Below are 13,424 nucleotides of genomic sequence, written 5' to 3' on the forward strand. Positions count from 1 at the left end.
CCACACCCAATGGCTGAGCCGGTTGGCCAGTGCGCTGGGCACCGCGCCCAGGGCTCGGCCAGTGATGGCAGGGAATGCGATCATCCCCTGCGCACGTGCTGGGCTCGTGATGCCCGCAACTCCCCCTCCTTCCTAAGGGGCGGAAAAGGATTTCCACACACCCCCGCGCATGCACACAGGTTCCGCTCCATCTAAATCCTGGGTCAGATGTTTCATTTCTGACCCTGTTCCACTGCACAAAGAGGAAAATCATTTGCTTTACAAAACTGATTCTTCCAAGAGGCATTAAGTTTACTGTGCTCTCACTTACAAGTGTGGGGCTCTACCTGCTGCAATGCATGTCTGCAAAGATGGGAGGAATGGGGGTAGTCAAAGAAACATTTGTTGCTGTGGAAGCAAACCACCAGGGACAACCTAAATTCTGGATAGATGCAAGACTTGCATCACCCAAAAAACAGCCTTTTTAGAAGGCTTTTCCTACATCTGCACGTGCACATTTTCTCCTCTCCTAAGGAGATTGTTGACCTGTCCTTGCTACTCGCTTTAATCCATCAGGAAACATTCCCTTAACTTGCCTGACATATGAACATCACCAAGGTCTAGAAGCAAAATTCCAGAGCTGTTTTCTCACTTGGAGTGCCATCAATCAACTCTTTAAAACAAAGGGAAAGCCAGCTAAACACTTGCCCATGTAAATATTTAGATAATTAACTGGTTCCATTTGTCAAAACAGTTTTTATTTACCGGTATTTGATGAACCAAAGCTGGGTGCAAGTCTAGCAATCAAGCTGGTAGTTGCACCAGAAAGGCAGAACACAGAAATAATCTTAAACAAAACACTAAAAACACCACACAATTAAATAATCACCACACAATTAAATAAAAGACCACACAATTAAATAAAACACCACACAATTAAATAATCTCTTGGCAAAATTGTAGACCCTTTTTTAAACGTAACATAAAATGCCATCAGCCATTCTTTTTTCCAATGAGAAAGCTGAAAACATTGACTATTGTTTGAGAGGAACAATCATTAAGGATGTCTATCCTGCCAACCTAGCAGTTCGAAAGCACGTCAAAGTGCAAGTAAATAAATAGGTACCACTCCGGTGGGAAGGTATACAGCGTTTCCCTGCGCTGCTCTGGTTCGCCAGAAGCAGCTTAGTCATGCTGGCCACATGACCTGGAAAAACTGTCTGTGGACAAATGTCGGCTCCCTCGGCCACTAAAGCGAGATGAGCGCCTCAACCCCTGAACTGAAATCTGAACTGAAAGAGTTAATGGGTATTTTCAGTGAAGATTGCCAGTCTAGAATTCCCAAGTCTATAACTTGACTCTGCAGACAGAAAGGCATGTAGGTGGGAAGGATAGAGTTAAAAGGTATGAAGGGTAGATTGTGAGACAAGCACGTTAGCCAAAGAAAAGTATGAGTTGGTTTATTTTATTTAAATTATATTTACCCTGCCTTTTCTACACTCAAGAATATTAAGTTTAGAACAGCCACTACTAAGCACCTCACTCTCTCTAGCTTAACCTGCACAGTGATAATCATCCTTTGCACATGCTGCTACTCCAGGTGTTATTAAAAATAAACAAACAGAAAGGAATCCCTCTTTAAAACCATTACCAATTTGTATGTTCCTCTTGATCTGAAAACAAACATTTAAGCATTTAAAAACAAAAAAGGAATCTTAAGAGAACAGTTTGGCCGGAAGAATTCAGTTTCTTTGGTTTTATTTGGCTTTTGTATGTCACTGAGGAGTTAAAACAAACGCTGTTCTTATTGCATTCCACAAACCAATGTCAACTAGGATTTAGCTTGAACTTCACTTCTGAGACACAAGAATTTGGGATGGAGTTGAAGGGGGAGGGGAGCAAGAGACAGCCAACATGCCAATATTTAAGAAATCAGGAGAGGATGCTTTTTCTGATGTAGCAGAAGTTACAATACTACAGGAATACAAAGCATTCACGATTTTGAATTTGTATGAAGAGATCACACACAAAGCCTGCCTTTGTCACACAGGATTATTTCAGGTTGAAATCTGTGCCAAACCTTTTACACATGCGCAAAATAAAAAATGCTTTACAAAGTACTTTACCCCCCCCCCCCAAAAAAAACCAGCTTATTTTGTTCTCAGAAGCTCATTTCCAATATGTTTCACTCTGAAAACCTTTTAAAGCACATAAAACTGAAAGTTAAACTCCCTATGGTTTTTCCTGAGCTGCTAAACTACACAAATAGTGCTGATTTTCAAAAATAAAACAGCACCTTCACTTTATTCATGCACACACATTTTTAGTTCAATATCATCTTTCTTTGAAATGTAAAAGTCCTTTCAGCTTCTTCTTCTTTTAAATCTGTTTAGACTTTTTTAAAACTGCTTTTAATCAAGCATAATAGAACTAACAGAGATATGTTTTTCTTTGGGACACTCGTGTGGTATAAACGGGATAGGTCGTGCTGATTTTTATCCCTTATATACAAGGGAACAAGAAGTCCATTTATTGTCATTGAAATAGATTCTGAAAAAAGGCATGATGGACTCTAACCTTTTTAGGAGCATCAAATTCAGCACTACTGTTTCATGAAATTTTACACTGCAGCGAAAACACTTCAGTGGATATGGCAAAAATATGTAGATGTAGACCAACAGATAATTCATCGGGGGTGGGGGGGGGCGGGTAATCAAAATTATTTCCACAAAACAAAGAAAGCTGGTACCGACAAAGAGAGCACAATCCAATAGCAATCCAGATGCAGTGCTTCTTTTAGTTTTCTTCATTTAACTTCCTGATGTTTCTGATTTCCTAATTTGTATTAACAGCCAGACATTGCAGTATAATAATAATAATAAAATCTTTATTACGGTCCAGAGACCCAACAATTCATTATAAAACAGTACACAGTTTTGACAGCCCGCCTTCAGGTTATATAAGCATTATGTACAGACTTAGGAAGAGAGATCATTAGTTTGGATGTGAGGGCGATCTGGCTGCGACATCTGTCACCCCATTGATCGCCAGGGTTGATTCGGCTGATCTGGCTGGCTAGGCGGGTGTCCCCTCCCTCACTCACCGCTCCATGTGTGTCCCTCCTGAAGCTGCGCGCTCGGTGGAAGAGGACGACCATCCCTGATAGAAGGAGTGTACCGTTCTTCGGTCAAGGGTATACGATAGCTGCGCTCCCCTGCTAGAACCTCCAAACAAGCTCAAGGTCCATTGCAGTATGTTTAGTGGGGCAGAGCGGCAGACCATGGGTGTAGCCAGAATTTTTGTTTGGGGGGGCAGAACCTCAGTTTGCTATGTATTTTTATTGATTTTTCTTGATGGGGGGGCAGCTGCCCCCCCCCCCCAGCTACACCCATGGGACAGACATTTGCTCACATACATTCTGGGCCTGTAAATGCTATAGCAGCACAGGCGCCCTTTGTCTCTGCAATCAATATCCCAGATTATTTGGTGTGTTGACCCTCCCATAAGCAGCAGTCACTCCTCACTACTTATGCATTAGGAATGATGGAACCGATAATGCATCTCACATAGGAAAGCACAACTCTCTTTGTCTATCAGACTACAAGTCCTAGTTTAACTGCACACATTCTGTTCTATAAAACAATCTTAGCCAATATGTTGTTTCCTGTGCTATAACTGCTTCGCTGATTGGCTTGTGCTGGAACTCAGGTACACCTGAGTTCAGATGCTTGCATTAGCACTGGCAAGAAGAGTCAGTGCAGTTCCTCAGTGTGCAGATTATCCTCTTTGCCTGCATACTGCCCTTCATAAAGTTTTAAATCAAGATCTGCACATAAAAGGCAGAAAGCATGCTAAATACTCGCCAAAATGTTAACAATAAATAGTTGAACTATCTTTGGATAGACCAGGCATGAAGTCAACCGTACACATATCCCAACATCCTAAACATTTTATCAAACAGGTTGATAGAACTCATTTTAAGAGTCAGCACTGAAGAGTAAGTGGGAAAGAAATGTCACAATGCTTATTAAGGTAATAAAAAAAGTTTAAGCAATATGACATTTGGCACAAAGAAATTCAGCAGCATACGGCTACGGTCTATTTCCCCAGGATTCATATCCAAAGGCTTGAACTGGACATTAACAAATCCCTACTATTCATCAGCTGCTGCCTTGTAACCAGAACCCCATGGCTGTTGATTGCCAAACCCCCAACACAACAAAGTTCCACACAGGAAAGCTTTGTAGCAACAAGTATCTCTGGTGCTAGGCAAACCATTGGGATGTGACAAATATGAGGGTTCCACAATTGCCTTCTTAATTGGAGAAAGAATCTAACAGGTGCTGCAAACTTGGGAAGGCAGATGAATGAAGGCACTAGCATGGAACAGAAAGGTCAGACCTGTGGCTAGGTCCAGAGAAACCGGTGCAGGTGAGATGCTGCCAGACATAAGACCATGGAGACTCCTCAACAAAAAGTGCTGCCTATTCATTATGGGCTTGCAGGCCAGCCAAGTGTTGCCATTTTGAGTACAGTCTATGAACCTTTTCCAACAGTTTTCTCCCACTGATGTCATCCATATAACTTGAAGCCGGGATGATATAAACACTACCTAGTCAGCCCAATTTGTATGCTGAGAGCACTGAAACATGGGACTGGAAGCTCACCAAAATACCTGTGACAGGGGAAAACAGGTGCTTTAAGAGCAGTAAGGCAATTTGGACAGAACCCCTCCACCAAAAGAATTCCTCAATGGAGAATCTAAATAAGTGAGATATTCCCAAGCTTTCCCCTGACACAGTGACCAAAATTATTTTCATTGCAGTAAAATCCAGCTCTCTTCACATGTTGCATCTTTCCCCTGTAAGGTGTTGACAGGTACACTGGGAAATGAAAACACTTATCAGGAGGATGATGGCATGAAAACAAACTGCATGAAAGTAGCTCTAGCCCTGGGTGTGGCTCCAAGCACTTGACACTCTCACTCTCTCTGAAGGCCATTAGTAAGAAAACCTTGAAAACATATTTCTGTTGGATTGCCTCATCTAATCTGTGTACTTTATGCATAATTATCTTGATTGGTACTGTCGTCAATGTATACATGCTTAAAAACATAACAGCAGCCCTGCATCCTTCTTCCTAGTGGGTGCCTCAGGGAATCAGGGCATGAAGGTTTTATGTTCCTAGCAACTGGTATTCAGTGGCAAACAATCTGAAGGTTCAAGATGAAAGACAGCCTAGCTGTAAACAAATCTGGGACTGTTAGATTCATTTAACACATATCCTGTCAGATATAAGAGCAACTCCATATCTGAAAAAAACTAATGGTTGCCCATCTCAGCCACTTGTTCAACTTTAAATTCCTGGCCCCAGCAAAACCACTACTATTAGTGAAAGAATTAACTTCGAAGTCTTGTTCTTCAGTTAACTTGCCCAAATGCTCATCTCAAATGCAGCACATACAGGCCTTTCCGTGATTTCCAACCAAGCACTGGTTCCAAGTTCTACTGTAACACTGACTGCTCGTCTGTTCAATGTATTATCTTTGGCCAAGACAAATGGATTGCTGGTGACTTAATTGTTTTTTTTCCTTACATTGTAGGGAAGATTTATGAAACTGACAAACTCTTCAAAAATGATCAAGAAAACAAATCCAAGGAAAATGATCTCAACCTTAGGAAACTGGGAACGCAAATTATTTTGGCAAAACAATATCACCCAAAGGGTTCTAAACATATGGAATGAGTTACCACCAAAGGTCCACTGGAAGAAGCACCATGGCACTCTTGGGACCATTGAATTCATTTGCAGTAAACATCGTGAGGACATGTGGGGATAAGAAGGTCCAAAAAAAATCACAAGTGCGCCCAGAGATCCTCTCACAAGAATCATTTCCTATGTTCCCCTGATGCCTATAAAAGTTTCACCTGACAGAAAATGAAATAGAACACAGCTGGGGATAGGGGGAGATTGAATTCAATGCAAATGCAAACATGAGGCAAGTAAAACTGATCTCAGTTTTATAAAGATATAGTTAAAAGTTTTTCCCCAACATACCATTTTACTAACTCATACTAATTCACTATCTATAAGAGATTCACCTGAAGATAATGTGTTATGTTTCCACCGAACAACTGCATCCAAGGAAAACGAAGTGTGAGGTAAGTAATTCTCAGATAACAAACTTTTCAAGTGTTGTTCAGTTGCAACAGGCTTCTGTTTGGCAGTGCTTTTTACCTCTATCAAAAACATAAGGAAGTTTCCTGCCGGCTAGAGTTTCAACCATACTATTCATTTATATAAGAGTGGTGATAATGAAGACTTTTGGAATTATTGTCTTGTAGCTCAGTCACTTGCTCCGGGAAAAGAATTCAAGTTTAGCAGTTAAGAGGAAGAAATTCCAATGCAATCCCATGAGAGGCCAGAGAGGGTCTCTCCATCAGGACAAAGATAATACATCCATCCCAACATGTGCACACAATGGCAGAAAAGATCAGGGACCAGCTCCCCACCTTCTGCTTCACAAAGTCTTCCACCAATCCACCTTCATTCTCTATCCTTCCCATTATCTATCAATGCAGGAGTGCCAGTGTTCAGAGTCTAAATAGAATGGAAACTTGAGGGAATTTGTTTTTTTAAGGAGTGCAGAAAACTGGTATAGCTCTACTCAGAAGAGCAGCCCATAACTATCAATTTCAGGAATGTACTAGTCTCCCATTCACCGCACTGCTGCTCCAGGGTACTCAATATAGCAGCTGTAAAATGAACACAAATCACACAAGAATCACCAAATCTTTCCCCATTTCCTAGCAAACTGAAGTCTCAGATCATGTTCATGTGAACAATATTGGGTAGTTTTGTTCAGCTTACTGAGTTGGTTCCTTATTTCTGCTATTGTCTGCTGTTACTGTGCTATTGTCTTCCCAGTTCCGGAGATCTTGGTCTCATTCTTTGCTGTATTAGCATCAAAATGTAAAAGCCGGCATTACCGAGAAGTGAGATTTTCTCCCTTTGCAACTGAGGAATTATTTCAAATACATTAAAATTCTCCACAGATAGGCTGTTAAATTGCACAGCTCTGCTTTCAAGAATGCATACTTATATAATGGTTAGGTTTGTCATCTGCATGTCTGGAATCAATCAGAAAGTCCAACTGCAGTGTTTAATTAGCTGAACAATGGTCACCAAGTCTGTTTCTACAAACACTAATAACTTTCCCTATTTGGTTAATATTTTTTATTTGTTTCAATTGTTTTAAAAAGTATTAGATCAATCAGCATTTACTTATTTTTATAAATGGAACTACAACTTAAAACTGTGATGCTCATCACAATCTGATTTCTACATCATGCAGCAAACTCTCTAAAGTATAAAAGAAGATATCTGCAGTCGCTCAACACAGACCATATTCCGAAGGCTACTAGGAATAAATAAGAGCAGACTGGCCAGAGCACCTGCTGTTTGAATATCCCAGCTTGTAGGCAACTAGACATTAATGTAATTGGATAAGACTGAGAGCTATTTGCCTATTGGGGCTGTGCCGGTATATCAAAAGCCATATAACCCTGTCCAGCAGCTCAATCTCAAAAGCTAAATAACCCCCGTCCAGGGTGGATTACAGTAGACCATACTCCAAGTCCAGCTCCCAAACTAGGCTGCTATGAAGTTGCAAGACCACTACCACGGCTGTCCCCACCATCACCATGAAAAATGGTACAACAAGAAGTGGATTTGACCTGTTGCCAATCTCCAACATATAATACTGTATATCATGGTTGCAACCAATGTTAGTTCTACTTAGAGTAGACTCCATGAAATTAATGGACTAACCTTGGCCCATTAATTTCAATGGATCTACTCTGAATAGAACTTAGTACAGCCAACAGGTCTTGAGGTCACACGGATGAACTGGCTTCCAAAGCCAACATTACACATACCCTTAATTCTACCACCCCTCTTTTCAAATGTCTGCAATCACAATCACAAAATCCATACTGGTTTTTAAAAATGTAATATTCATTGTGGCCAACAGGAAGAAAAATATCCCCATGCTCTGTCTTGAACTTTAATTTCTCTAGAGTAAAGAAAAATGTTCTCTGGCTGAAAAGAGGCAAAACAAAAAATGGGTTTGTTTGAATGTTTATTCTGTTTTCATCCACCAAAACGTTTGAGAAGCTCAGCCTCTGTCCACGTAGATATATGCTGGAATGGCAAAATGCTTTGTTTAAATATTTGACAGGTTATGCTATAACTTGCAAGAATTATTTTTTAAAAGCAAATATTTATATAAACTAAGAATGTCTATATAATCAAAGAATGAGCAGTTTCCAAAAGACAACCAAAGCAGATGGGAGCCCACCATGCACATGGAAATAGTTGAATAATTTGTCAAGTTTCTACAAACTGTTATTCAGAGCAGAAGGGATAGCTTTGAAAGAACACTTAATGGTTAATTTGGAAAATATTCTAACCATTACATTGCCACTTACTTAAAAACACTTCAGGTGAGAATATGTGAATATTACATTGGCGGCTTTCTGCCACAGCAATGCAAGCACAGGTACAAGTTTCCAGCTTGGCCCCAACACATCCAAGAGGTGACTTGGGTTCAGAGTGGCTTCTTAAATTATTGTTCATATAGAATTATCAGGGTGCATGGTGGTTTATAGAAAAATGACAAGAATTCAGGCCTCTGTCCTGAAGAGGTTACAATCTAAAATTCAATATTCTGCATGATCCCTTTTATGCACCAAGCACAAATGGAGGCTTGTAAATTTGGGAATTCACCAAATCTTCAGTAACAGCCAGAAGCAATGCACAGCATTTTCAGTTGTCCAGACATTTTGCCAAGAGGGATAAAAAGTGGGGGTCTTTTTATTTGTTTCTTAGGCTGCAATTTTGTAGCCACTTACCTGGGAGTGAACCCCAGTGAACTTCATAGAATTCACTTCTCAAGAGACATATATATCATTTTCTCTTTGTATGTATTAATATTAAAATTAGAAAACCCTGAGCCCTCACTGGAAAATCTTCTTGAGATAAGTGATAAATGTATTAAATACATAAAATAAGAATAAATTTAAAAATGAAGGTTACAAAAGAAACACATAAACCAGTGGTTTTCAACCAGTGTGCCGTGGCACCCTGGAGTGACTTGAATGATGGTCAAGGGTGCTGTGGGCAATACTGGCCTCCATCCCTCTTTCCTTCCCTTCCTCTTGTTGGGCCACTAAGGCTGCGGGCATCTTCTTCCCAGGCCCCTGTGTGGCGGCGTGATGAGGCACCTCTTTTTGAGGTGGGGGGACTGCCAAGGAGAGGGGAGAGGAGGCTGAGGGAACACTCCACAAGGGAGGGTGTTCAGAAAGGGGTGGGGGGCTGCTGCCTCTGCAGTCAAGGGGTGACATAACTGGCCTTCTGAGGCTCGTAGTATGTTTCTCCCCACGGGTGCCACAGAAAGAATGTAGCTGGTCAAGGAAACAGTGGACTCAAAACGGTTGAAAACCTCTGATATAAACTATTTTCAGGTACTAAGCTGGATCATGCCTATAAAAATCATAAAAAATTGGTTGATTGGGTTGGTTTACAAACACTTTTAAAGTGACATCATTTTCCAGGTTTCAAAGTGGCAAAGAAAATGACCCCTTATCTGTAAAATACCACTAACTCGCACACACACAGAGAATGTTTTCAAGTTCACTTGACATAGAGCTCCCCCTGCAGTATAAAATAATGCTATAGAACTGTTGGTTTTAAAAGCACTGCTTCGTACTGATTAATAAGGGGGGGATTCTCATCTGCTTCCAGCACCCCAGTTAAGTGTTACTCTGCTTTTTAATAAGTAGTTGTTGAATGATATTGACCCCCAAAATAAAATAAACAGGCCACTTGAAGAGTACAGTATAAGCCAGTGTTTTTCGACCTTTTTGGGGCAAAGGCACACTTGTTTCATGAAAAAAATCACGAGGCACACCACCATTAGAAAATGTTAAAAAATTTAACTCTGTGCCTATATTGACTATATATAAAGTAATTTTCCCACGGCACACCAGGCAACATCTCGCGGCACACTAGTGTGCTGTGGAACAGTGGTTGAAAAACACTGGTATAAGCAATCCAAGGCTAGTAAATGACTTTACCTGTTTTATCTTCTTAAAACCAATCTGAAACATTGTTTTTCTGTTAATGTGACACAACTGAAATGCACATGATTCCTTTGACATGACAGATTGTGCTCTGTGTCCCTACATGCTTTTTTGGACCACAACATCTTTCTATTCATTAACAAAGAAATTAACATTTTGTGACCAAATCAAAACTTTCTTCAGGCATTTTAACCTCAACTCTTCCTTGCATATCCTGGTGCATTTTGCAAATAGCTATCCCAAATTTAAAAGCAACTTATGATGCAGCACTGGAGGCCACACTGGGAGGGGGAGGGGAGGGGGGAGAGAGAGCGTGCTAGTCATACCTTTCCCTTTATCTCCAATGCTGAGGCAGAAGTGGTGTGGCTTTTATAGCCTAAAACCATACTACCAACACACAAGAGGGAGGTACCGGCAGGCTTGGGGAAATCTAGACGTTTGCATAGGTATACAAAAGTGTATGGGGAGGGGGACCTAGAAGAGAGAGACCCCTAATACAATGAGGACTGAGCACGTTCCATGGGACCAGAATGCTGTCTGACTGCTGGCAAAGGTAAATCAGGAAACCAGACAGGAGGGAGAATGGAATCTTGTATACTGAATGAGGAAACTGAATAGGCCCGACCTAGAGTGAGGGGGGAAAGTTGACAAGTTCGCCCCGTGTAGTCCTGGGCTGCTTCATCACCGTTCTCCTGATCATTGCAACTCCACGAGATGAGAACTTGCATGGAGCCCCAGACTGAGGGAGGTTGACAGTTATTTTGTGTTTCTTCCATTTGCGAATTATTGCACAAACTGTTGTCACTTTCTCACCAAGCTGCTTCGCAATAGTCTTGTAGCCTTGTGCAGGTCTACAATCTTGTCCCTGACATCCTTGGACAGCTCTTTGGTCTTGGTCATGGTGGCTAGTTTGGAATCTGCTGGATTATTGCTTTTGTCGGCAGGTGTCTTTTGTACAGGTACTGCAACGAGCTGGGATTACAGGTAAGACCTCTCCCTTACAGCAGGACTTCTAATCTCAGCTTGTTACATGCAGTGAAGATACCACGTAGCCTGACATCTGGCTGGTTGATAGGGGATCGAATACTTATTTCACTCATTATAATGCACATCAATCTCTGACTTTTGTCTTTTGGGTTTCTGGGGGGTTTCCTGTCGTTATTCTGTCTCTCACAGCTACAATAAACCTACCATTAAAATTATGGACTGGCCATTTCTTTGTCAGAGGGCAAACAGGCAAATTTAGCAGGAGATCAAATACTTTCCCCCCCTCACTGTACACTTCTCTGCAACCATTTGGTTTGGGTCAGTCTCAGTTTTCCTTCTGAAAGATGGGTCTGTTGTAGTGTTTCTCTCACATTTCTGTCATGATAGACACGGTAAACTACATGGCACATTATTTGTGTTAAGCTATGCCCAGTAATTTGACATGCAGTGAATTTATCTTCTGAGCCTTCTCTACAGCTAAGCAAAGTCACCTCTAGACTTTTAAGGCAAGAGACACAAGGGTGGGGCCTGGAGGGCAATTCCTATAACTAATCTTCATTCTCAAAGCGTTCATAAATCTTGGTGCGAGCTTTACTGGATGGATGTCCCAAAGGCGGTTTCACCAGCATTTATATATACAAGATTCCTATTAAAAGTCCAACATCTGTCTGCATGAAAATCTGTGCCAAAGAATCATGTTGAAAAGGTCAGACTGCTACAACCTCTTTTTACTCCATTAGAAATTGCTTCCCTTAAATAAACAGCTGAGAGAATTACTCAAAATTATTGCCTTTTCCAATATATACTGTGGGCAGAAAATTTTAACTGTAGTCTACTGCTTAGGAAATTTGACTACAACGTGACAAACATCCCAGTTCTCATAAGGAAGTGGGGGAGGAGATCCTGTTCATATGTGAGCTTTTTCAAAAGACATAAAACATTCCACCAATTTTCTTAAGTATTATTTATTCCTGAGTTCCCATGGACTGGAATGAAGAATTTGAATTTTGCTTCTGTAGTTACACCTTCATTATGGGCATGGGGGCACACCACCATTCAGAAACATCTTTAATGACAAATTCTTCACTCCAGTTCATTCACCACCATCCTCCTCTCTGCCACCCACAACACATCTTGCTGCAGTCATTTATCACCACACCTCTTAACTTTAGAATCCCACAAGAGTCACCTTCTGATCATAGTCCTAACAAGATCACCTATGCATCAATCCCTGGCAACCTCTTAATACTTCAAGGGACGAAGCAACTGCATTAAGTCCTAATGACTGGCTGGCTCTCCAGTTACTTGAGATACCTCTGTATCTTGCCCATCTGCCACAACTGTTATAGGCTGTACCACTCCAGTAAGGGCTCCTCCATACAGAAAATGGGTATGGTAGGGAGAACAGTAAAAGCCTAGTCTTCTTCTCAACATGAGAGTTTTATCCATGAAGGAACACTTTGTGTACGAAGAAGGAACACTGTATCATGGAAGGCCCCCTCCCCAACCCAGACACAGACTGACTGCCTCAAGGCTTCTGCTCCTCTCAGTTGCCACACTCTGTATTGTTTGCCACGTCTATTGATTGCTGCACCGATTTTTCATTTGGAATTATATATGGACTCAATATACAATGCAAAAAAGGATTATTAGAGACATATTCCAAATGGTTGCATTCCAGCAATGTTGATTTTCAGAGGTTTGAAGACCAGAGCAAAGTTTTGGAAACTGAGAAATTGCTGACAAGGCTATCCTATAAACAATACATTTTTGATGGGAATTTCCTGTTTTTAAAAATATTGTTTAGAGTTGCCAAAGTAACTGTTTACTTTCAGAAGAGTTCCACATTAACAGAAGGGCATAATGAGTTACAGGAGGCAGCATGCTGGTACATTATGTTGCTTTTTAGAGAAATGAAGCTGTTTTCATAGGACTGTGTTTCAACTCTAGGCACAACCACAGAATTAAGTCACAGTTCTGAAAGCCTTAAATGTTTTTTTGAAATCAAGTGTTCTTGATCCGTTAGACTACCAGATTCTCTTGAAAAAATGATTCTGTTCTGGATATGTCCCAGGAACACAATGCCTGTTTGGACCAATAAGAGCAAATAATGAAAGAAAGCTGGATGCTTAAGTCTGACACTGCTTCGTATGCAGTGTTTGTTATAATATCTGCCACTTTAAAAACTACAGAACATAGAGTACAGGTGACATAAAACCCTAGTGGAAGGGGGCGATTTTCCCTGACATTTTAGGAGCTGCCCATCACCTGCAGTTTGAAGAAAACAAAGCAATACATCCCCCAACTGGCAGTTTA

General features: G+C 41.0%; 1 protein-coding gene across 4 annotated transcripts in view; it reads right to left on the reverse strand.

The window, feature by feature from the left end:
• BANP (BTG3 associated nuclear protein) overlaps positions 1-13,424 on the reverse strand; it is a 152,773-nt gene that overhangs the window by 101,117 nt on the left and 38,232 nt on the right. The window lies entirely within an intron of this gene.

The sequence above is a fragment of the Lacerta agilis genome, chromosome 8, assembly GCF_009819535.1.
Source record: "Lacerta agilis isolate rLacAgi1 chromosome 8, rLacAgi1.pri, whole genome shotgun sequence".
Taxonomy (NCBI): Eukaryota; Metazoa; Chordata; class Lepidosauria; order Squamata; family Lacertidae; genus Lacerta; species Lacerta agilis.